The sequence below is a fragment of the Chlamydotis macqueenii genome, chromosome 17 (genome assembly GCF_036417535.1).
Source record: "Chlamydotis macqueenii isolate bChlMac1 chromosome 17, bChlMac1.mat, whole genome shotgun sequence".
NCBI classification, from domain to species: Eukaryota; Metazoa; Chordata; class Aves; order Otidiformes; family Otididae; genus Chlamydotis; species Chlamydotis macqueenii.
Genome location: NC_141572.1, coordinates 7,208,969 through 7,235,416, shown reverse-complemented (window position 1 = coordinate 7,235,416; position 26,448 = coordinate 7,208,969). Strand labels below are relative to the sequence as shown.

At 40.3% G+C, this 26,448-nt stretch overlaps 1 long non-coding RNA gene across 1 annotated transcript; it reads right to left on the bottom strand.

Moving 5' to 3' along the window:
* Nucleotides 1-5,246: 5,246 nt before the first annotated feature.
* LOC147598585 (uncharacterized) lies at nucleotides 5,247-26,357 on the bottom strand. The gene is made up of 2 exons (XR_015260391.1): nucleotides 26,250-26,357; nucleotides 5,247-5,684 (listed from the first exon to the last, which is right to left on the bottom strand). It is a non-coding gene; the product is annotated as an uncharacterized LOC147598585 (long non-coding RNA).
* Nucleotides 26,358-26,448: the final 91 nt, after the last annotated feature.

The following is a 26,448-nucleotide window of genomic DNA, read 5'->3' as shown; positions in this document are numbered from 1 at the left end:
CATATTTGTAGCTTTTCTTAAACAGAGTCCCTCCAGACAAATTCAAGCCTCACCAGTTGTTCAGAGGGAATGAACAACTTGGAGACCAGCTGCCATGCATTTCAGTACATATTGGTGTTTACTCTGTTAGCTGTTAACTTAATAATGAAATAACTTATTTTCCCTGGGAAAAGGTTTTTGTCTGAAGGCTCCATATCTCAGTGAGCATCTGCTTCCCCCTGCAAGGCAACAGTATTGTTAAGTGAGAAATGGGCAATACATACAGAGATGAGAAAAAAAAAAAAAAAATGCACTGACATAAAGCTGCCCCAAACCTGATGTGAGTTAATGTCATTTACCAGAGTTTTGGCATCTCTGTAATGGGAAGCCTAGAGGAACTAAGGGGCATTCTTCTGTAGAAGGTCCTATCTACACACAGCTGAAAGACAGTATCTCAGTGAAGAACCTTCTGTCCAAAACTGCCGTCTCATTAGTGTTTTTGTGTTCGTTATGGTTGCCTTCCAAAGGCTGAGGATTGTTGTAAGTGACGAAGTGACTGAGACTTAGAAAGGGATCTGATTCAATACTTACAACAGCAAGAAATGGTTAACATGGGGAGAGACTGGAATTAAGTTGTTCAGCTGTAGCTCATCTACTTTTCTGTCATGAAACCATCAGTACTACCATTTTATTACTCAACCAGGACCTGGAAGAATATTTTGGTGAGAGTAGATGAATTGGCAAGGACCATAATAAGTAACACTGGAATTATACAACTTTTGTTATAGCTTATTTCAAAGATTATTTTAATTTAATTGATCAATCAGATAAAATTATATACTAGTGTGCTACTGGCACAGGCCCACATGGGTGCTACCAGCATTTGTACTGTCCATCATGTCAGCCACAGATATTTTTAAAATTATTTACTTGATGGAAAAAATGTTTTTAATTAAAGCATTACTTGCTGTCTTTACAGGATTATTTAAATTAGCAGTTGGAGCGGTGGCTTGATAATGTCCCTGTAAGAAATATTCTGACAGGCATTATTGTGGTTTTGGCAGGGATGGAGTTAATTTTCCTCCCAGTAGTATTTTGGATTTCACACATCAAGAATGTTGATAAACACACTGATGTTATTTGTATGTCAAGAATGTTGATAAACACACTGATGTTATGAGTTGTTGCTAATGAGCCCGAAGACACTGTCCAGCTTTCCAGGTCTCACTGATGTGCAGGTGCAGGAAGCTGGAAGGGATACATACACCAGAGAGAGACTCAAACTGACCAAAGAAAGTATTCCATGCCATAAATGTCATGCTCGGTATATAAGTGCGGGTTGTCTGGGATGGGCATTCTCTCGCCCTCATTTCTCCCTCTCTCTTCTTTGCTGCTGCTTGATTTCATTTCCACGATCGCTGCTCAGGACGGGCTGTACTGGTCATTGGGCCACTGGGTGGTGAGAAATCATGCATTGTTTGTTTTGTATATTTTAGTATCCTTATATTTAGTTATTATTGTAGTTTTCCATTGCTGTTCTAGTAAACTGTCTGAATCTCAACCCATAATCTTTTCTTCCCAATTCTCTCCCCCATCCCACTGGGGAGGGGGAAGGTGAGTGAGAAACTGTGTGGTGACTTGGGCTAAACCACAACAGGCATAACAAACTCTATGGAGTATGGAGACTAACCTCCATACCCAGGTTTAATTTCCACCAGTTAGAAACTGTTGGTGTTTTTTTTCCTAACATGTTAGTTGTGGGTTTTCCTCTCTTCTTGTCATATTCATCTTTATTCTTTCAACACACATCAGCAATTTAAGCATAATTTGGTCGTGCTAGGCTTTGAATAACATAGTACTTAGAAAGTTTTTGTTCACAGTTGGCTCTAATCTGGACAGATCCTCAGCTTGTTTTAATAAGTTAGTAGCCTCTTCCTTTCACCGTCTTCCACTGCTGAGTGATCTTGCTACACTGGACCACTAAAATACAGAACATTTTCTGATACTGCTCTTGTACATAAATGGCATCTTTCAGTGTGATTTCAAAGCTTTTCTGAATAAAGTGTCCTGTGTATTGGGCAAACATCATCACCATAAAAACTAGTTATATTCAATTAAATGAAATATTTTCAGAAAGTATTTCATTTTGTCTAGGAATATTTAGTCTTTTAGTCACCAGAAACAACCCAAACTCTCTTTTTACCCAGCTTTTATTGTTACTTTATTTGGCTTTTGTGTCTAATAAATGCCAGTGATTTGCAAATGTACATTTGACAAGAATAGAAAAGACTTTGTTCATCTTCCACACCAGAAAGGAAAGAAAAAAAAAAAACCCCACGTGTCGAAGTAATCCTAATCCTGACAGTTGTGCTGAAGCAAGGTGCTTGTTTTAAGTAGCACAAAACGTGTGATAAGCAGATAAATGTGGATTTCTGTGCTCTGTTTGACCAATGTCAGCCGAAGCTTAGCCAGACTTTGCTTCCTGAGAGAGCAGTGCAAGAGGAGATTCTGCGCTAAGCGCTGGATGGCTGAAATACGTCTGGAAGGTTAAAGTCTTCCCTGGTGTTTAACTCTCCATGCTGCATCGGCATGTTCCCAGCAATACAGAAGATTAATATTTTCTGGTAACTATTTGGAAGCATTCAGCTGAGTAATGGGGTAGATATTCAACTCGGGAACTGACTTAGTCTGCCTCTGTGTTTCTAGTTTATGCTGTAATGAGATGAGTTACTAGCCAGGCAGCCAGGACAAGTGATGTGCTGGGGTTTGATTCCCCCCTGCCATGCACTTCAGGTGGTTGTTTACACCTGCGTAAAGTGGATGCAAAGCAGTATAACAGGATGCTGCCGCTTGCATTTGTTTTATATATTTTGCTATGAACAAAGTGAAAAGAGAATTGCCGAAGCGGAGTAAGGCGAGTGCCTGCTGTTTCCAGTCTTAAGCGTGTCGTGTGCTGGAAGTGGAGCTGTAATATGTAACCGTGGACCTTCTTGGTTTGTAACACTCGGGGAACCTGTGCAAATATTACAACCCAGCATCCATCACAGGGCAGTCCAAACTCCATCCTAGAACACCAGGGTCCCAAATTCCTGAGCCTGTCCTTTCTGATTTTGAGCATTTTTACATTCTGCTCACACAAGATAAAGGACTGCAAAAGACAGGCATGGGCTAATCGAGCAGTTAGCTGTGAGCTGATGGTCTTGTTCTTTCAGAAGGAGATTGAAAGACGAGAGGTATGCATCATATTAGCTGCTTTAGGGCAAAAATATAGATTTGTTTCCAGCCTGTGCAGTTTTCATTACTCTTCAGGGGGAATGAGATGGTTTGAGGACAAGAACCTTAGGATGAAGAAGTTGTTTCTAGTAGAGGTGTGCTGTTCTACGTTTGCTGTGTGGTATTGTAAAATAGGACAGGCATTTGCAAATAGGAAACTTGAGATGGGGAAAAAACTAGATAAGATGTCTATATTTGTTCTGCAAGTCTGTAGCAGATGCAGATTTCAATGTTAGTTTTTATGAATCGTATGCTTTAACCAGCTTTTGCTGGTTTAATGCTATTGAATAGCCAGGCTGTGATCGGGTCCTGGCACTCTTTTTGTTGCTGCATTACTGCTCATTTCTGCCTCACACTCCCCCAAGCAGGAATATAACCTGGAAGATGCAGAAGTTGACTCCATGTGAGCAGACTGTACCTAGCTAGGAGCTGCAGGACCAAACAGTGGAGTGGTGAGGCGGGGGCTGCATCTGAGTCACCCTTTCCTCCTCAGGCACCTCAGCTAGCGCCAGTCCTACACAGGGCACTGAGCAAAGGCTCAGGCCACGTCATGATCAGCCACGAGGTGAGTGTCCCTTTTCGTTAAATCTGATGCTTGCTAAAAACTCCAGGCAAAGCATGAAATGTAGTGAGACCCTGGAAAAAGAAAACACACAAAGAACCCTCATGTCCCTCTCTAAAATTATGAGTAGTGTATCTGATTTATGAAAAATGTATAAATGTGACTTGGGAACAGCTTGCACTTTCACACTAAATAAAAGAAGAAGACAGAAGAGAGGACTTGAATGTCTGTGAGCATACTCATGTATACAAATGACTGTCATAAATCTTTTTGCATGATTGCTTTGCTTTGTGGCATCTCTTTGGGGAGTTCTGCAGGGAAAAAAGCCCTACAGTTTGGGAAACTGGAAAAAAAATTTGCAAAAGAAAATAGATTTGCTGATATAATTATGCAATTCGTGTAGAACGTATTTGGTCTGCTAATCAGAACGGAAGGGAAAAGCCTAGACAGTGCTATTGGTTTAAAGGAGTTGAATTAAAAGACCAAACACCCTGGGTGAGAGTGCTGCAGCCCTCGGGAGGCAGGCCTGGCTCTGTGGGGAGCCCTGCAAACGCTGCCAGTGTCATGACTGAGGAAAGAAAATGCTGTATTCTTGCAAGATGGGCTGGGGAGAAAACAAACCTCAGCTGGTATAAATCTGCTTTGACATTGGTGCTCATTCATATTACCTGCAGATTTGGTCCACGGCATCTTCAGTCTGGGTTTAAAGTCACTCCTGATTGTGGTTTGGCTCCATCAGCCTGTAGCTCAGGGTAGGATGCAGAGCTCCCCAGAAAAGCAAGATGAACCCTGGGGACCTCATCTCCCATGGGGATTAGTGCTGTCATGGCCAGACCGGATCCCGTACCCAAACTAATGCTCCTCCGTGACTGCGCAACAGCTCTGCCCTGCTGATTTCCTCAAAGCATTGTGCCCCTCTGTCTCTTCAGCTTGGATGGTGAGTGATTCGTAGTTATCCTTTAGACGTGGAGCGAGTGGATGACGTTGTTCAGAGATGGCAATGAGTGGAAAGATGATGGAAAAGGAACAGCTAAACTGTTTGTGTCCTTGCAATGTGGCTGATACTGTTGTGCTTTTCCAGGGAAGCTCCATCCCTGCAGGGGGGGAAGTCTTGCTCACCACACCCACGCCAAGGAGGTGTGACTGGCAGCTCCGTGGCTTGTTCCTACCTCTCTGGTCGTGTGGTCCTGATGTTGGTCTGAGCTGTACATCCCAGTGTCGCTCATGAGTAATCTAGCTGGGGCCTAGAGCATACCTGAGAGGTATTTCTGGACTTAATAGTTTGCAGGGGAATTCCTGTTAATTAGCTAGACTTTTGCAGCATGCTTCTGGAATAGTGAAATAATATATAAATTATATTAATAGTTATAAATAATAGTTATTTAATTATTATTATTATTAAAGCTGCAACAAAGGATCTCCAAAAAGGGTATTTGGATAGTAAAGAAGGATTTATTTTGATGGTATTGAGGACTATTTGCAAATCCTGGTGGGTTATGATTGTATTTTCTGAGCAAGGGTATGCACATATGATAGAACAGCTCAGAGCAGCACTCACGATGGTGCCTTTGTCCCGAAATGACTGTAAATGTTACCAGTGAGTTCAGTCAAGCTGATCTCTCCCGCTCTTCCTAACATCAGCCATCTGGCTCCGTAGCCTTTGTGTTGTGCATGACCAGCCAGATGGCCATCTGCACATCTCAGCTTCCAGACCCCTAAGCCTCCCTTGGACAACAGCCTCCTTTAGGGCTTGAAGAGCTGCTCAGACTTCCGTGAAGGTGTAACTCCAGAGAAAGTCTTTCCAAACATATTCAGTGAAAAGAGCAGTGACCACATAGAAAGGCCATCACCTTTTCTTTCTGTCATTGAACTGTGATGCAAAAAGGAAGAGAAGCAAAGATAGTAAAGTTGCTGTTAGTGTGGGGGAGCAAAGTCCTCAGCTGCTATATGCTGCTGTGATTTCATTTTTTTTCTTTTTTTTTCTTTTTTGAAGGAGCTAAGCTTGCCTTATACTAAAAGCAAAATAATTCATAGAAAGTCGTTCCTTTCAGTTGAAAGATATTGAATTTTAAAAGTCACTAGAGGCTTCCTTTTGCCTTTGTTCCCAGAGTTTTTGAAGAAACCGAAGAGATTCATGCTAAAATGGGAACCACTGAAGCCTATTCTGCGGTCTTCTCATCCTGTGCTCAGTTCCTCCATTCAAAGCACTTGTTTAGTCAGACAACTCCCAGCAGAGCCGAGCTTTGTCTGACATCTGTTAGCAGGGGCTAATGGGGCCCTCCTTGACTCATCTACCAAGGCATTTGCTGAGACTTCAAATTCTCTCGTAAGTCCCAACTACAGCTGTAGGAAGGCTGTCTCCTCTTCACCTCTCCAGCAAAGGGAGCACAGCCGCAGTCTGAAGGGCTTGACTAAGGTCCAAGTAGTGACAGGCTATCTGTAAGCAGGCATTTCTTTTGGAGAGCAACATTTTGACTAAGAGGCTTGTGCTAAAGGGAGGGTACCATGTCCCTACCATGTCCCGGTGCTATGTAGAACAGAGTAAGAGAGAGGATGGGGATGTATCTTGCTGTGAAAGCTATTCTTCATGCTTTTGAAATAATCTTTGATAGCTCAGAGAAAGGTGCAGCTGTGCCTTTCATTGAGCAGCAATGAGGACGGTGAAAACTGCTTACCCCTACTTATGCAGGCTTTTCTTTTACGTTAATCGCCATCCCTCTCCCTGGCTGGGCTGCCAGGGACTCACGTAATCCGTGTGCTCAGCAGACTAGCAGGGTAGAAACTGTGCTACAAACACTTCTTGCTGCTGTCATCCAATTTTCCATGGGGTATGTGTAACATTAGTAACTGGATGCAGCAGGATTTGGTACGTTATTTCCCCACGCTGGAAATCTGTTTCATCTGCCCTTTTCTGAGGGCTCCCTTCAGTTTTATTGGAAGCCAGCTCTGCTGCAGTTTTCCAGGCACAGGTTAATACGATAGATTAGTGTTTTATTACTGTGATTATCTTATTGTTCTTTGTGTGACACTGACCATGAGTTTGAAGTCCTGCGTAAAACATAAAGGCTACGCAAGGCTTACTCATAAAAATAATCTTTAGATTATAACGAGCCTGATCCTGCAGGCGCTCAGGAGGCAGCGTGCTTGTTCACGTTCACCCTCCCAGGCTGTTACTGGGAGCATGGGTGTTTGTACCAGCTTTCCATAACAACATGCCTTGGATGTTGGTAGATGCTGCATAATTAGGAAGAGAATTTGAAAAGTTTGAGCGGGAATTTTCTAGTGCTCCTGAGTCATTAAGGAATGTAAGTAGCAAAGAAATTAGGTGGCTTTTGTGCTCTTGAGGCCAGTGCATGCTTCTGAAATCCCACTTATTTCTGCTTGGAGCCTCATCCAGTCACTGTTACTACACTGCTTGTAGTGTAGTACGTTGGTCTCTGCCCTATGTGTTGTGTGTAAGCTTGCTAATTTGTGTGGGCTCTGGAGGATGGCTTCACCACCGCCTTGTTCTCATTGGGATGACCCACAGTGTGCCTTTAAGTCTTATTTCTTGCAAGACAAGTTTGAAATTCCTTGTCCTGGTGCTGTGACTTGTGCTGTGAAAGGTGAGATCTTTGAGCACAAAAGCTATTATTTGAAAAAGCAACAACAACAAAAAAAATCTGCCCCGAGTTGCTCACCTGGTCACTGGTGCAAAGAAAGCAAGTGCCCTCGTGTGTTCAGGGAGCTCACAGTTGAAATATTGAACAAGTGGCACCACCAAAGCCCTTAAATGAAAGCCCAGTCAAAGGTGTTAGTTCAGCTGCCAAGCCCACCATAAAATGTCTATAAAGTATCTCTCCAGGTAGTAGGAAATACTATTTGCATGCTTCTGCGGAGAAGCCTGTATTTTAAAAATTTTTACTATCTAAAGGCAATGTTAATATATTCCACCAACTGCCCAGAGAACAGGAGTCTCATGCACAAGAACTGTCCATTTCCCCATTCACCCCTTGGCAGGCACAAGAAATGGCCACAAGGAGGTCTTGCTGCTGTCATCCAGTTTTCCATGGGGTGTGTAACATGAGTAACTGAATGCATCAGGATTTAGAGGGTTTTTCTAGGGGACAGGGATGGGAAGTGTTGCAGACTCAATGTATCTTCAGCCTTAGGCTGTGTCTGCGAGTATCTGACTAGGAGTGACATTGTATGTAAGACCATCATGAGTCACAACTCTGGGCCCGCTTGGGAACCCTGCTGAAGCCCATAATGGCATTTGCGGTTTCTCACTCTGTGAGTCATCCTGCGATGATACTGCTGGCTCTGATGTAGACTGGATAAAGACTGCTCTAAATAGTAATGGGATGTTTGGAACTTTCATGTCCTGACCCTGCTGCCCAGAAATTATTTATTTTCCTTTAGTTACTATTATTTGAAAAACAACCGTATGTTATTAGCATGCAGACCAAGTGTCACAGACCATATCCATCTCAAGCAATGATTTTCAAGACCTCTTTAGAGCTAGAGTGTGAATCTAGAGAACCACCAAAACGTAGAGCTATTGCACCTATTTCTCATTGGATTTCCTTCCATCCGTGCAAAAAAAAGTACAGAATCCACCCAGGAGAAATAGCAGAGTTTTGCACAGATGCAAATGACTGCAGAGTACCAGGGTGAAGAGAACATGGCCCTATATTGTCTCTATTGAAGACAAATAGTTCACAAAATAGGAATGTTACTTACCTATTGATACTTACTTTATAGCTCTCTATCTCCAGGAATATTGTGGGTTGTAAGAAAAAAACCTACTAGAGAAAGGACTAAACTATGCAGCAGGTAGTACTGCAGATGTTGATAATGAATGTATTGAGTGTTTGATTTTTTTTTTTTTTTTTTTTTTTTTAATTAGGTAAAACAGACCAGGTCTACCGCAGTTTGATGTTTATAAAGTGGTCCAGTCAAAGCTTCACTTCTGGGCAGGAATAAATAAATTCATCAAGCAATTGATGCTTTTGCACTGCTGTTATGATAAATGTTGCCATCAATTATACTGGTATGCTCAGACTGCAAGGAGCAGAACCAACTGAACGTTGCTGCCTGATAGGAATGACAACAAGAGTGCGTTGCCTCTCTTTATGCTTTGTATTCATAAACACAGCTCTCCAATTATACTAATTTGTTTGTTTGGATTAGGCAATAGATTAAGAAATGTTTTTAGTTAACACTGGAGCATAACACGCATTAATATTTTGGCAAACATGATGTAATTCTCTGCACTGGCCTGGAACTGGCTGCGTGGTGAGTGTAGTCTTGGTGACTCTGAGGTTGCACCAGCTCCACGCTATTGGGGCGTGCTGGAAGAGCAACCACTCACCCGCCTGGGACCTCCACTTACTGCAGTACAGAAATAAATCCAGGTGTCACATACTGAGTGCAGGACATGGATGGTGTATGTAGCATTTGAGAATTGCCTATTTCCCCAAGTAACTTTGAATTCATCTGGAAAAAGTAGTACTGGTCCCAATACTGAAGGTGCTTGTTCATTGTTGTGTTTTGAGGAGGTTGTATGTGGTTTTTTTTTTTTTTTTAGGAGATTTTCTGTTATTTCAGCTCAGGACTGGCAATAATAAGGTAGCAACTTGCTTTTGTTTCATTTCTACGTTAGGCTTGGTGTCCTTTCTCTTTTGTTCCTCTGTGGTGTTTATCACAGTCCTTGTGTGATGTGATTGCGAAACAAAAGATTCGTTAGAGAAGTGAAAACCAAACTAGCAGATAGCACACTGTAAAACCTAAACCATATTTGACATTATTTAAGACATCCTTTCTTTGATCACAAGCTATGAAGAAGCAGCATTGCATGAAATGAAGGAAATTAATTAATTCAACAGAGTTCCATTTCCTCCTTCAAAATTAGTAAACAGCTAGCAGCTTTTCAGAATTGGCCATTGGCACTAAAATGCCTTGGAAAAAAGTGCACCTTACAGCTCGAAGCAGAAGTAAACATACAACATGATCTTTTGGTCCAGAGTTCACGTGATAGCATGTTTATCTGACACCTGGAATTTTAGATTTCAACAAGCATGTATCGACCTCATATAAATGGCTGGTGAAGAACTCATCTAGTGTTTAATGTGTACTCTGGATTTCTAGATTACTTGCATGCAGCAATTAAGGTCAGAACAGAGTTCTCTCTATGGCGTGCCATCACGCGAGCTTTAATTACCATGTCTGCTGTCTCCCTTACCTCATTTGTCTGCTGTTCAGATACTGTGGTGGGGTAGCATTTGCTTTTTTTTTTTGTTTAGGTGGGAATGAGGAGGAGCCATGTCCAATCCTCCTTTACTGAACACTGCTGGCATGAAATGAATCTCAGACCTGTCTGCAGGTAGGATTTGAGTCAATAAACATAATTCTTAGCATAGGATCAAAATAAAACTTCCCTTTCTGTCTGCCTCACTGCCTCTGAGAGGAGACTGAACGTAAATGACAGTTGGTCTATATAAACAGCTGGTTTGTTTTTTTTTTTGTGCTATTCTTGGCCAAAAAAAAAAAAAAGCAACAAAAATACTGCAAATTGCTGAGTTACACTGGTGGGTGTGAGCCCAGGTTCAACCCAGCAGTGCAGCTATGTCGAGACAGCTCTGAGCAGGGCCAGAAATCCCTCTGTGCATGGGATGCTTGCAGACATGGGAAGTTCGTGCAGCCGCTTCTCAGCCCACTTTGCTGATCTAGCCAGAATCCATGGTGGCTTGAAGAAAGCTGTATGAGAAAATGAGTGCAAGTTTTCAAACTGAGAGTGTGATCCTCTGCATTTCACATATCACACCTTCAGCAGTTTACTGGAATTGGTACGGGGTCTGGTTCATTGTAGTGCAGCACGGGTCAGAGTTGCTGAAGCAGAAACTGAAAAAACACAATATGCAACATCCTTATTAACCACAGAGCATGGTCTGCAATCTGAAAGAAGGAAAGCTGGACTCTGTAAGCTACTCTGCAGAGAACAATTGTGCAGGGATTTATAAATGACATTTACAAATGATCAGAGGAATGCTGTGCTAATAGCATCCAGACAAAAAACTCAATGGAAGATAAGAAATGGGTTTCAGTCCTCGTAGCAGTTCATTGTCTGCGGCAAAAGGATTTTGTCTTCTTAGCATTTCTTCCAAGTATTCATCTGCTTCCTTATCAAGAACTCAGGCTTTAATCTAGTGGAGTTTTGAGTTTCCAAAGATGCTTTCTGCGTTTGCAAGTTGAAGGCTGGTTATGGGCATCATTTACTCTGTTGTCCTCCCGGCTACTTCTTTATCTGCCATAACACACATAATGAATGCAATTATGTCAGGATAAAACAAGTGTCTGATTTACAGCCTCTGCTAAAGAAACAGTACAAGTCTCCTCGGGCTGCCCCAGGCTGGATGTCTGCTCTCCCCATGGAGCAGGCACGCTGCTTTCCCTAGGTGGGACTGAGGGGCAGCAAGCAAGAGGAGGTCTTGACTGATTTTTCAGATTAGAAAAGCCTGCCTCATACTTTCAAGGGCTTCTGTATGAATGGAGAGTGCAAGGATTTTGTAATTGGAGCCAATATGGAAAAGGATTTTCTGATTCCTGGCAATCCCAGGTTTTGCAGTGAGGGGTTTGGGGGTTCAGAAATGAAACAAGAGCTATGAGAATTTTACATCCTCCTTACTCTCCACCTTCTCCAAACACGATCAAGGAAAAATCTTTGATAAGCATTGAATGTTGAAGTTAAGTTCAAAATTGCTTTATCTATTCTGTATAAAAGTCTCTAGAAGTGCTGAAGTACCTCTTCAACTTTTTTATTTTATTTTATTTTTTTTGGTTGAAAAGACATTTCACTGTCCCCTATTCTGGGCTTCTGTATATTTAGCTGTTTTGTTGGACAGAGTTTGTATTCACGCGAGTCATTTGCACCTGCTTAATACTCACCTTTTTATTTTGTGCAGTGTTTGTTTTTTGGTTTTTTTTTTTTTGTTTTTGTTTTTTTTTTTTTTTGAATGAATTGTCTGTGGAGCCAGTGAGCAACAGCTCACACTGGTGCTCCAGCAAGTTGCCTTGCCATGCACTTGGAGAAATGCACCCAGACTGGTGCCTCAAGTGACCACGGCCCGCTCCCCGTCCTGGAAGGACTTTGTGAAGCTCTCTTGGCTGAGACACCAGGGAACATCACAGGGACTTTGTGTTTCCAAGGAAGCTGGTTTTTTTCTGGAAAAAGTGAGTGTAATTTCATACTTCCATTTCCATCTAGCATGACTTCTTGTAAACAGACACATCTTAAATACAGATAATTGGGTGAAAAGGGAAGGAAATAGTGTCTCTTTATATACAAGTAACTGCTGTCATGTCTAGGTATTTCTGAGACAGGTAACAAGCTTTGTTCTTAAATTGCTATGCAGCTGTGGTTTCTACTTCCCCTGAGGAGCAGTGTTTTACATTTCCCTTCCATAATTTCAGGAGCGATGCAAAGTAGGCTGCTTAGCTGAATCTCTGGGCTCGACCTCTGTGTTTGGATGCCTCAGTTTTCAAGTCCTTACTGCAACACAGAGTGCCCTTGGTGCAGATGTGCCACATCTAATATTGCCTGATGTTAGTAGTTTTGGTGAATGCCACATCCTCATCTGTGGTTCTGGGTATATTTGAGGTGTATTTTTATTTTCAATGTGTAACGTGGCTTTAAGTTTATCATCCAGTGAGTTATGGCAATACTTGGTACATCAGCTAAGCAGATTTATTCTCCACCCAGCTTTCTGCTCTGGCCATTGCTAGCTGTAGACAGCTTGGCGGGGAGCAACCAACCAAAGGCAACAACCTTTTTGGTGCAGGGGAACAAGGGACTGTACTGCGGCTAGTTGTGAGCTCTTTTGCAAAGGGGACCAGGCAGGTAGAGAAAAAGCTGTTTTGAATTTCAGACTGATTATAAATGACAAGTTATGAGGGAGCATAAAGAAGGAACTACTGTACATTTCGTAACACTGATACCCTTTGTTAGACTACAGACGAAAGTAGGCTTTGACTTGAGACTGCCGGAGAATACAAGATGAGAGTCTATAAGGATGGAACATATTGATCTTCCCTTTATCTTTTCAAAGCGTTACTCTTTTGTCAAGGCTTCCTATTTTTGTATAGTGTGATGTGCCTACCTTCTAATACTTTGTGCATTTTGGTGAATATTTTTTAGAGAAATACTACCTTAATATTTTCTGTAATTACTTTTTTAAACTAAATATTTTTGATTAATGAAACATATATATTTGCAAGCAAAAAAAAAAAAGTTATCTCCAAAATGAGATAGTAAAAATGTGTTGGTTCCTAGCCTGCCATGAAAGCACACAGCTTCATGTTCCTTGCTGAAGATACATTGATTTATACGAACTAAGCATCTTTTTCTTGAAGCTCCAAATCAGAGTGGGTTATTTTGAAGTATGCTGTCTGCTATAAGCTATAAAAAGGGAAGATTTTAGTAGGGAGATTGGAGGTACACAAATAACTGAATTTTGTTTGTTTGACTAAGTCAAAACACTGGTGAAGAGAAATATCCAGATCTAAAATGAATTCTTTAAGCTTTTTCACTAAAATGAAAAAAAAAAAAAATTGTAAGTTCTTTAACGCTAGAATGAAGTCTACTTCATATCAGGGTGTTATTTAGAAATGTAAAACTTTTCTTTCCAAAAAGAGTGGAAAGGTGTGAAAATTTTGAAACAAACAAACAAAAAAACACTTTAAAACTTTATTTGGAAAAAGTCTTACTAACAGTTGCAATAAATGCTTTTGGTCTATTTTTTTTTGGGTGTCTACAGTCTGTTTTTCAATGAATGAAGTAGTCTCCCAGGTTAGCCAAGGCCCTTGTCCCCACGTGTCTTGAGCACAGAGTGCTGTTGAGTCATTGCCATGTTCTGACAACATATGAATGCATCACTGGTGAATTTCCAGGAAACAAGGCTTGACTAATGCTTTCTAATAAAATACAGTGGTGTAATATGATGAAACACAGAAAAGCATTATTCAAGGTGCAAACCTTAAGAAAAATTCCTAGTTTGTTTTCTATGAGGAAACAATTGAATCTGTCCCAAATCAGGTACTTAATCCGTAGCTGCTATAAATCAAGGAAGAAAAGAATTGAGTTTCAATTGACTTTCCTGACTTCAGGCATAAAACAAGAATCACTTGAAAGATGGAGGGAATTCTGCAATCTGAAATTCAAATTTCAAAAGGGAATTTACTAGAAGTGCAATATCATAGTCTTGGAGAGCTTTCTTTTTTCCTGTTTCTTCTTTTCCGATTTTAATCTTTTCTTTCAATTCAGTACAGAAAGTTTGTATTTCTTTTCTAACCATATAAGTTGCTTCATGAAAGCAAGAACAAATGGAGTGCCACAAGCTTTTTGTCTGAAAATTTTTCAAAGGTTTTAAAGGAATCTAATAAATAACTCTATTTTTTTTCCTTCTCTTCAACAAGGAAGAGTTGAGACTTTGCGTCTTTAAAACCCTTCTTATTTCTAAGAGCAATAGAGAATTCAAAGGTCCACAGGTCTGTCTAAAGTTGTGTAATTTGATTTTGCTCTATTATTCACTTTGGGGTAAAATGAGGATGTGCCCTCAAATCTGGCAAATCTTAGGTATTTTTTAAAGTCTCTGCAGGTATTCACAGCCAGCTCTACTGTTTGTTCTCTGGAATTTCAGTGCTGCTTTAAAATATCACTTGTTACTGTCTTTGTTATTTTAATGGGTATTTTAATGGATCATTCTAGGTGGTTTTAGAGTTAATGTACTGGTATTTCTGTTATTTTCCAATTCCATTTCCAACCTGCTATCAGAGGAACACCTAGCAAGAGAAAGATTCCTATTTTGTCTCGCCTCCAGCACGACCCTTCTTTCAACTCTTCTATAAGCCTATGTGAAAGTGATACAGATTAATTTGGGTGTCCTTGCTTGAAAGGCTGGGGCACCTTTTCTTTTTTTTTTTTTTTTTTGTGAGGATATGGAAAACGTGGTGTGTTCAGAGATTGTTTTTCTCCCGCTGAAGTCAGCAGAGGAATGTTTGGGGCCATATCCTGAGCTGTTGGAAACTGGCGTAGCTCCATTTACAGCTGTAGGATCAGGCCATGGTGTGAAAACAAATGCTAGAGGCATTTTAAAAAGACATGAACCTTGGGATTTATTTGTGAATACCAATATTAATATTATATTAACTAAAAATGAAAGAGAGAATAAATTAGTTTGAAAGAGCAGAAGAACTTCAAGAAACAAACAAAACATTACTTTTTAATTGGGTTGTGCATTTTCTAATTCCCTTTTCTAATCCAGTATAAGCAGCTGGCTTGTGACAATATATTCCCAACAGAATAAGTATTTTTCCTCTAACATACCAAATTGTGTCCATCATGGCAGTGTTTAGTGTCTTGTTACTATCAGATACAGATTTTAATTCCTTAAAACAAAGGAATCTTGTTTTCCCTCTTTGCACCCCAAAACCCCCAAATTCCCATTTGAATAAGAATTTTTGTAAAGCTGGATTATCTATTTTAAGTTTTACTCTGATTTAGATGAGTGGATAGAAATGCATTCAGCTACTTCTCTTGCCATTTAAAGCCAGTTTCAGATTTTCTACCATGTACCACAACTTGGAAAGAGAGATTTCAGAGGACAAAAAGTGGATAAAGGTTCACTCTTACCAGGTGTTACTTGCTGCAACTTCTTCAGGCTTTATCCTACAGCTATGGGACTTCAATACTTACTTTGGTAAGGATATTTCCCGAGGTGAAGCCCTGCCTTCTGATGTTATTCAATATCACTGCCAGATCTCAGGCTGGGATTTAATGCCGATGTTGTGCTGCACCCCAGGCGTTGTTTTGATGGTGCACGGTTCTCCAGTGGGTTAGGATACATTGGTAGCAGCAGATGGCATATTACCATCATCTGCCTTCTCTTCTGACCTGAAGATGATGTTCCAAAACTTACAAAGCGGTGAGGATTTACAGTTGTAGCTAAGACTCTCTACAGGTTTTTCAGGGTTTGCTTTTTTTATTGTGTGAGTGCTGGGAGTCAATCAAGACTACCTCTATCAAACAAATTGCCTGTGATAAGTGAGTAAATGAAATGATTTATTGTAGTAAAAATCACTGAAGATATAATTATGGGGGGAAAAAACCAATCACCCAAATCTTCTTTCTGAGTCCACAGGCAATGTCACAAGTCAAATGTCATCCAGTGGTTTTTGTGGGGTTTTTGGTTTTTGTTGTTTTGTTTTTGTTTGTTTGGGGGTTTTTTTTGTCTACTGTGCCTGCTTGTCTTTGCTAAGCTTACAAATATGTGAAACTATTGTGGATCATATCTGTAGAATCTGACTTTCATCTTCCACAGCCAGAGGCTATGTATTTTATATATATATGTAAAATATATATAAGCCCTGGATGTTGCTTAGTCTGTTGGCCAGGAGACCAAGTATTTCCAAATTGACAGCTAGTTACACAACAGTGCGGCTGTGCCCACAGAAATGTGTTTGTTACTGCTCCAGGTTAACTAGTTTTATCCTGCCATAATCCCTGGAAGTCCATGGTTCAGTTACTCACATGAGCCCAGAAAACCCTCATGTGAGCACGCTTTGCACAGGTGCTCTCTTGTCAGCTGCATTTGAAGAACAATTTTTCTTCTGGTTGCTCTCTGTGCTGCAAGTTCAGACAATTGTGCAATTGAGGAACAAAGTGATGGAAGATGTGGCTTAGAACTGGTGTGTGTGCCACAGAAATGGCACTTTGAGATGAATTTGGGGTGTGTTTATCTTAGTGTTGTCCTTGCAGTTGTCTGCAGCATGCTTTAGAAAGCTAGGTGGGTGTAAAAGAGCCTATGTTCACTGATTCTGATAGAGGCTTTCCTTAAAATGGAGATTTTTCCTGACAGAGGTCAGACTCAGTACTGCTTGTTCGGTTTTCATGTTTGAATTTACACTGATGCTATGCACAATTAGTGGCAATTAGATGAAATTTACATTTTCAAGGCAGAGGATTTTTCTCAGCAATAACTCTGGTCTGTGTATCCAGCTCTTCCAATTACATTAGTATGATAGTGTTATATGGCAGTATTCACTTATCTAATTTTAGAGTAGGCTATTTTAAGAGTAATCTGATGTATTAATTTATGTCATACCCAGAGTGGATATTATAAAGATGCGCTATTCTTATCACTGCTGCCCGTTATTATTTGTCTTGCCTATGTATTCTGTGTCAGATGGAAGCGTCTCACTGTCCCGGTGAAGATCAGGGTCCTGTCATAGATAAATGCTCCATTCTAGCCTTGAGAACAGAAAGTGTAGGCAAGTGCCACGCGGGAAAAGGGGCTTGTAAGATACAGAGTGAAGGATTCATCAACAGAATGGATTTCATGGTAATCAGTAGTTGTGTCTGTGATCAGTTAAAGCCAGTGGTAGGACCTGTTCTGTGAATATTAATTCTGGCTCTACTACCAGATTTCAAGTTTTTACTTTAAGCCTTTTTTTAACCCTCTGTTCCTCCTGACTTGTGCACCCATGTGTTTGAAATGGTACCTCTGCAAAAGGTATGCCCATGCTGAAGGCTTTCTGAATATTATTTCCTCAAACCAAACCTGCAGAACGTTTGCCTGCCCAGGCAATTAACTTTGTTTACCTCCTGTTAGCCAGGTAACAATGGCATTATGCCTGTATTGGGCCCTGGAGCTTTAAGATGATGTATTACTTGTGGGTCTGTTTTTATAGTGTAGTGAATGTTGTCACTCTAGAAATACATTATTCTTCCTGTGCCATCCTGTCTTTTTTTTGGCTCACATGGGAAGGTATCCCATGGCAAGTCCTCTGAGGCCCTTTGCAATACTGCAGAAGTTCCCTATCCACGTAATGACCACAAACATTCTTAAAACCTAGGAGGAAACCAGCTTCAGTTATTTTAGCTACAGACACAATAGATGAATTTGAGATTTTTATTAACTTCCTTTTATTTTTTATTTTCTGTCCAATCTACCCTAGACTCTATTGGCAAGTCCATTAGACTCCTCTGTAGTAACCTGCCCACCTCCAGTTTCCTCTTGCTCTAAACCAATTCATTTCATGGTTTCCTCTTTCCTGTGTTCAGGAAGCTGCAGTATTGCATGTGACAGACAATTACTGTTTCAAGAGAATTCCCCAAACCTTTTGTCAAAAGTTGAATAACCTCAGTCTATCACCTGAGATATCCTTTAGTGTTTACTCTGGCAAGGTACGGTACTAATTGTATTCAACAGAGCATGCTAACAAGCAGCAGTGCTTGCTCAGTGCAGTGCTAGCTCTGTTAAATAGCGGTTGAAACCCCTGGATTTGAAGCCGATGGAGGTCCATGCTGCTCTCTGCCAAGGCGTGTCCTCCCAGGGGCCTGTGTGCCTGAGGGATGGAAGGGAATAACCGGCACCAACAAAAGCTTTGCTCAGCACTCGACAGCCTTTTCACTGCTTGTTGCTGATCTTTGGTTTATGTAAATCAGAAGCAGCTCAATAGACATTAAAGGATTTAACGTCAGGAAATTTTTGTGAGCGGATACAATTGGACACATGTTGAATATTATATATAATAATAAATAGCATTAAAAACCTACAGACCTGATCCTTTCTGTTTCATGTTTCCTTTATATAGGTGGAATATGATCTGTCCTTTATGGCTGGTATTAATGTCTGTACTTGGTAAAATCAAACCACTAACATAAAATATCTCCCTGTATCTAGCATCAAAAGCAGTAAGTGTTCTGTATCTGAAAGCATGTATCGTGATGCAGTGGCTAAAGGCATGCACGGTCCGAAATGCTGGTGAGCTTGACCCGGAGGCCTTGACACTGCAGTTTGACTGTAGAAATACTTTTCCCTCAAAATAGGTAAATATATAAATAAATGAAGCTCTTCAATTTTGTAGCCCAGAGCAAGATTAATTAAGAGGGAAAAATGCTTAATCTATCTGCTCACCTTAGAATTAATGAATAATAGAGAATATCTTCCCAAGATCTACAGCTGAAAGGGTTGTGAATATCTGTGCGTGTCATACCTACGTGTTCCTGACTACCTGCAGCTCCCCTCAATGTGTTCCTCTCTTGGTGCCTTGTAGCAGGTCTGTTGGTATTCCATGTTTTTCTTGTTTCAGACTTTTATTTATTTTAAGCTGCATATGGCCTCTACATCAATTGAGATGAAGATTAATAAAAGCAAATTCTGCCACTTCCCATATGGCAAGCTGTCCCCAATTTTCAGATGAAGAAATTGAAAACTAGAGAATTTGTCTGGAACAGGATACAGCATAACAGTTCTTTAAGCATTTGCATAGTCCAATATAGTCTTAAATGTTCTTTTCCTACTGACTGGCTCATTTTCAAGTGCATTTTAAAAAAAAAAAAAGCCTCCAAAACTGTTAAATGAGACTTTGTCCTTTATTGGAAATATTTGGGAATTCAACTCAACTAGATGAGTTTGGTTTTGTCATCCTACTTCCATCTGTTAAGGCTTCTCACTGGTATAGTTTTTAGGATGGAATTTTCCATACATCGACTTTTATCTTTTTTTTTTTTTTTAAGATGATATTTTTAAAAGATACACTAAAGACTTTAATGCTAGAAATTGTTTGGTTTCTACTTAAATATTCTGAACATCTCTGTTAAAGGCAGATACAAACTCCTAAATATTCTTTATTGCTCACACATGCACTGTCCCTGTGAAAAACGTCATACATCAGAGGCGGCAGTGATTCTTCAGATTTGCCCAGTGACAAGCCACCGTATAGCTAGTCTTGGCTAAAAATGTCAATGTCGACTTTATTTGCCAAAACATGTTTTCTTCTTTCAAGCTGCCAGTTGTTGTTTCAAAATAAATGGAATCTAGAAATCTCATTATTTTTATTGTTTAAAGCCAGCGTTGGGTGCAGCTCTGGGGTCAGAAGGTAACAATACTAATTTACCCTGGTGCTGCTGCACTTAGAATATTTAATCTCTTATGACTTTGACATGATGACTGGCTGTGTTTCTTAATTCTGTTGTGAAGATTTTGCTGGAGGGCTATGCATCTCTTAATAATGTGCATCAAGACAGAGACAAGTAAGTAATGAATATTGTATGAGGCTCTTTTCCTACAAGTGGATCAGCCTGAGCAAATACCTGCAGAAGTCCACAAGCATCACAGCAGAATTGGGACTGTGGCCATGATGGCCAAAGATTAATGTACTCTACTCAGTTCAGTGCAATTCCAGTAGTAAAATAGTTTTAACTATTCTAAGCCAGTGACAATGTTCAGCTTCTTCATAGGCTTTCAGCTGGATCAGACAGGGAGCAATATCCTTCCGGCTGTCTGAGCTCCTCTGTTGGGGTCTACTGGCTATTTTAGTGCCTGTGGAGAACTGTTAAGTTCAACACCTATCTGAGAAAGCTCAGTTCTTTCTGCTAGTTGTGTCGGTAAACAGAATTCTACCTGAAAGCACAGCTATATTAAAAACATACCTTAATATAAAACTTGATCTGGACAATATTTTCTGCCTAAGATAATGTTTGATTAAATACTGATAAACTAACTGACTGCAAATTCTGTTGCCATGAGGCTGGCTGTTAAGTAGTAAAGGTGGAAAAGAAACAAATGGGTTCCAAGGAAGAACTTAGTCATAGTTCATAGATATCAAGTAGCAGATAGAGCCGAAGATTTATTTGTTCCTGGGATAAGGAAAGCCATTCACAAACCATTCTTTTTTTTTTTAAACAGTGCTATCAAAAAGCAGTCTCTGGCTAGACAGAGTATGAGAGCAGAGACAGTGACTGCAGCAGAAGAAGGAGCAGAGGGAACCAGAAGACAATATTGGTCAGCATGAAAAGCAGAAGCCTCAGCATGCAAACAGCCTAGCCATTGTTTAGGCTTTTGTAAGTTTTCTGGCAACAGGAACAAGTAAAGATGGATTTCAAGGAGTATAATGAGGTAATTTCTGTATCTGTAATAGCTGGATATTAAATTACATTTAGATCTCTCTTGCGCATTTATTTTTTTTTACTAGAACTCTCATAAATATAGAAGCTATCCTTGAAAACTTCCTAGATTTATTTCCAGTGTGTGATTCTATCTCTGTCTTATCACAGTACCTCTGAAATTCCTTACAGTAAGTTATGATGGTTGTCAAAAACATCAGTCTGCAACCTAGGGTCCCCATGCAGCAGCCATCAGGAGGGTTCCAACCACCTTCCCTTTTCCAGGCACAGATGGACTGAGCCTCTCTGCCATTTCTAGGAGATGAGATCCTCAAGTATTTTTTTCTGTTATTGCATGGAGTAAATCTAAGACCATGCAAATAATCTTTGCTAAGAGAGGATTATCACCATTCACCATGATCAAACAAGCGCCTATTCTGAAATTACAGTAGGCGATAGTAATAGAAAGTGGCTAGAGGACTAAGCAGTTGGATTTTAAAAAGGTAGGAACTTGACTCATTCTTATTAAAATTGGTGAGAGCTGTAATGTTTATAAATTAGAGCTTTGTAAAATGTAAGCATGTGGGTTGAATATTTTAGTCTTGGCAGTTATTTATATTCTGTTTTTACAATGACAGGTTTATTGGTTTTTTTAATGTGTGTTTGGATAATTGTTGGGTTTTATCTGTATGCTATTTACTACAGTGTGGTCATCAGCAAAATATTACAAGCATGAAAGCAGCAGATTTGCCTGCAGTTGTGTTGTGTATTATAAATCCTCTCTGCAGAGCCAACCTGTAGTTTTAATACAATATGAGGAATATATGGGCAGTGCATCTTTGTGTCGCAGTAACAGGTGCTAGAGCACAGTGCAGTCTGTACATTTGAAGAACTCTCCCATGTGCAAGTGGGAATTGCTGCAGTTTTAGAAGGAAGCATCCAAAAATTCCATGTAGGAATCTTTTATGTAACCTTATTAAGTGACTAATACTGCCAAAATTAAAAGGATATATTTATCTATATAACGTCTGAAGTATGTGTTCAGGTTTTAAGGCGTCTCATTTGGCTTAGAACCGTCCTCAAGATGAAGTTAAAATTCAGCACCTCCAGGCTGATCTTGTGAATACTTAGTCTCTGAGTTGTGCCTACTGCTTTGAGCAGCTCTGCTGGTTATGAATGAGAGTCTTTGCACACTGTAATTGTGACCCCACTAATAAATGCTTATGTCATCGTGTCTGTAATAAGTATAGGAAAGAGGTCATCTTACTTAAGTAAACACATTCATCTTGGCTGAAACCAAAGCACAGCACATTGTGGTGTTGTTCTGCTCTAAGTAAAGTAGACATTGATTGTATTCAGGGCTATCCAATCACCATACACCTTTACTTTCTGAACCAGCTCTAAATATTCCCAGCATATAATCACTGCACGGAAATCCCTCACGACTTTTGGCTTCAAGCGTTTTTAATGCAGTGAGATGGATACTAGGTTGGGGATTCCTCTCTCTGCCTTATCTGGCTACATCACTTCTATTCTAGCAATAACAGGCATTTGGTCAATTGTGAACGTGCTCCAAAGTCTCAACATCAGCATGAGCAGAGTGGCAGTTTGAAGCCTTGGGGACCTATCAACGCCTTGTTGCAAGAAGAATTATTTGGCTACAGGCCTTCTTGTGCCACTATAATACCGGCTTGCCATCTTTTCTGAAGCTGCAGCAGGAAAGATAAGAGGCTGGTTGGAAACATCTAAAGTATGAGACAGCTGAGGCGTCCTTATTTATTTCTCTCTTTAATTGCTAGCTGCTTTTGCAAAAAACTTCATGCAACTTAATGCAAACGTCATGTTTGCTCAAATCTCTTAGAGTCTGCTGGACCTATGGGAAGAAGGGAGCTGCACAAGTATTATTTGATGGGCTGCAATACCTCTTTGTAACAGGATGAGGGCCTCAGTTCTGTGTATCTGCATAATTTAACAGAGATCTTAGACTTTTATGTCTGTTTTTGTTGCTATTTTCTTCTAAATAAGCACTAGTTAAAGCAGAAAGGGAGTAGGCTATATTAAAACTCTAAGTACTAGGCTAGTAAATGGAGTTGAGGTTTCATTAGGAAAATGGTGGGTGATGGTAGCGTGTATGAGTAACTACAGCTGGAATCTACAATTGTAGACCATCACTGGCATAATATTTTGCCTGTGATTTTTTTTTTTTAAAGCTAGTGTTCAAATACTTTAAACATCAAAGTCTTCCCTTCTACACATTATTCATTCTTGCAAATGTCTCATATCATGCAGCAGAATGATCAGAAAGGTATGTTTCTTTAGATGTGGTAAATCAATCTTGTGTCCTTTTGGAAAAGTGGTTGGGAATTATTTTATGGTTATTAACTTGATTTCAGGTTGTTTTTTTTCAGCTTCAAAAAACTTTCAAGCAACTTTTCAATCACCCTCTTCTCTTCTCACCTCTCCCCAACAGTAAAATTGTACTTATTTTGTTTCATCAGCAAGTCAATTCCTTCGTCTCTGTCTAGGGATGTTGAAGTGAAATTCAACAGAAAACATCTCATAAGAAATAGAAATGCATATTGATTATCTGAGTATGTACCCACCATACCTGGGACTGTGCGACAGAAGGCATGGTGATTCCAAGGGTTCTGCTATACAGAAGGTACTTTGCAGGTCTGACGTGAACTTTGTTAATAACTTTTTTTTGTGATTGCTTTTGAGGAAAACTTAAACTTGGAAAATATCCAGATGATGTTGGGTATCTTGGTCATATTCAGTTGCCGCACAATCTACAGTTTTCACTAGCTGGTAAAAAAAAAAAAATCTAGTTCTTTTGTATTGGTTGAGGTTAGTAGCTCTAAATGAACTGAGGTTGCATTGACTTGCAGTCTCTTGCTTTGATGATGGTTCTAAGACTGGTGCTTTACTAAAAGTTCTTTTCAAAATCTTTTAGTTCAGTGTTGTTTGAAATGAAATTTACTGTCTCTGACCTCCGTAGCTGTGCAGAACAGGATTGTAAATGCAGAGGCAACTGAAGTTTTCCTCTATATCAACATCTTTGTGCCAAGATGGAGTGTTCTGCGCTCCAAGATCAACATTGTACAAGTCCAAGCACAGTTTCAAGGACAGCTACAGACAATAGCAAGGTTTGGTGTTTTATGCTGTTACTGTTATAGCAGCCTTAGGTATTTGACAGACCAGTAGCAGCCCAGGAGTGCCCCAAGGCAATAAACCATCTTTACTAGAGTAGGGGGGATGCCTCTGACAGATGACTATTTTTGAGAGCTGACTCGTTTTTTAATGTCTTTACCTCTAGCTACTTAACACCAGCTTCATCTTCAGCCAGCTCTCTTTCATCCAGGTGCTTATTCTGGCTAAGTACTGTGATGAGAGAGATGTAATGAGCATGAGCACATATAGACTGTCATTTGAATACACAGTGTCTTGGTGCTTCTTTCTCGCAGCTTCCTGATCCATCTTGGATGATATGAGTGAAAACATGAGCCCTATGGAGATGAGCAGGAGTAAAAATCAGTAAGAGAGAGTAATAGTGAGAGAGAGAAACTGGATTTGTGGGTTGGAATGGGATCCCGGTATTGCCTCTGGCTTGTTCCCGTTGATTTGGAACAAGTTACCAATGTCTTCCCATGTTCTCCATTTGTAAGCTGGGTCAGCAATCAGAGCTGATTGGTGTGGTTTCAACAAAAGCATTTTCACTGAAATCCAGATGTTGCATATATTTATTATGATCTAGTTTTCTTTTGGTGTTATAAGGTATTATTCCATTTCTGAGGGAAGAAAAATTGGAACCTGACCCTTTTGGGCAGGAAACAGTGGCTTCAGCTCAATGCTGTTTGTGTAAAAATATTTGAAAGCTTTTTAGTTTTGTTCCAATGCAAAAAGAAAATACATTTTCTGACCTTGAAATTGTTCCAAAAACACTACTGTCATTCTTCAGTCAGCTCTAATAGTATATCTTTCATAACTTGCTTTGAGATCTCTGAATGAACAGTCATCTATAAGAGCTAGCTATTATTTGAATAGCAGTAGGTAAGATTTCAGCCATATAAGCGTATTCTTATGTTCTTCTGTACACACTGTAGACTATTTTAAACTGACCATTTAAGAACATTTACTTAGCAAAAGGAAATAACTGGAGTTGACCTGAGTCAATCATGGATGAAAAAATGTCTTTGAAAGAGCCCATTTAAAACTCAGTGATATGGAAAAAAAACCAAAAACCCATCAAAACTTGATAAACTCTCTGAGATAATCAAAGGTGTTCTACAACCCTTGGTACAAACTACACACTCATGTTCAGAATCCAGACTGGATTCTTGTGGCCAGCTTGTGAACTTGGAGTTTATAATGGAAACAGCGATCTAACAGATTCTTAACCATATCAAGACCAGTAGGTGTTGCTATAATATATTGAATGCTGCAGAGACGTCTAAAAAGCTCCACTTCAGCATTAGTTCAATACATGGTCTTAAATCAAATTGGTATTTTTCAAGAAAAGGTAATGCTGTGACAGACTTGCAATAAGAATACTACTAAAAAAATCAAAATGCTGGAAAATTGCAGGTTCTGAGCTGCTTCTGCTGAGCTGACTGAGAATTTTACTACTGCTTCAGTGAAAGAAGCACCTGACCCTGCACTTAGATATTATATGTGTTTAAGAACACAGTGCAGTAGGAAGCAACCAAATCCTGTACATATTTCTATAGAGACATACCTATTTGCAAGAGATGACACTGCAGAAACCTGTGGTATCGTTTGCCAGGGATAAGATTAGATTGTGATGAAACTCTAGTCTAGGCTTGTTCTGCGCTGCTAATGCCCCCAACATGGGTTTTATTGGTGATCCCCAAAAGACAAGGGAAGAATTCCTCTAAGACAGAAACTCATCTCTGCTCAAACTGCACCCTCAAGGGCCTTGTGAAAGGTGAACAACAGGAGGGTCAGAAGTCGGACAGCAGTGAGAGTTTATACCTCAGCAAACCCTGGGCAGGTCTTGCCAAGCTACAGCAAATTCAGGTTGTAACTTTTTTGCTGGATTTTCAGCTTCGTAGCTCCTGAAATCAAGAAGGAAGGATGAAAGGGAAGAAAAGAAAAATCCCACAACCAGGATTATATTATGGTATGCAGCCCTCTAGGTGAGATGGTATACAAAGAAGGACCACTGTGAACATGAATGGAGAAGGTGCCAGCTGAAAGGGCTTGTCTGACATCCGTAGGTATCAAGCTCAGAGATCCTGGTAATTCTTCAGTAGTCACTGGATACATGTTTGAGAGGAAGGGCCTAGGCTGCTTTTCTTCACTTGTGTATGCTTGGCAAGAACTTCTCTTGCGTGTGGACGTGGTCCCAGCTGTGTCACTTCCAGGTAGGGTCACTAGCCAATGCGGGAAACCCCCGCAGCCGAGTGCGTTACCAACTCTCCCTCTTGCTGGGAGCTTGTAAACTTGTTCCAGCTTATTTCTAACTGTGAGGTGGGTGGGGCATCATCTCACCTGCAGGGCCTGCACCCGTAGGCAAGGACAATCTTCATCCTGTCCTTTCTCAGGAGCCGCCTGTAGCGATGCTGGGCCGGTATCGGGGCTCTGTAGGTGGGGAATGAGGAGAAAATGGTGTCTTCCGTAGGAGAGAAGCACGCAACTTCCCCAGCTCCTTCATGGATGCGTCGCGCTGGAATCCAGCGGCGAGTGCCGG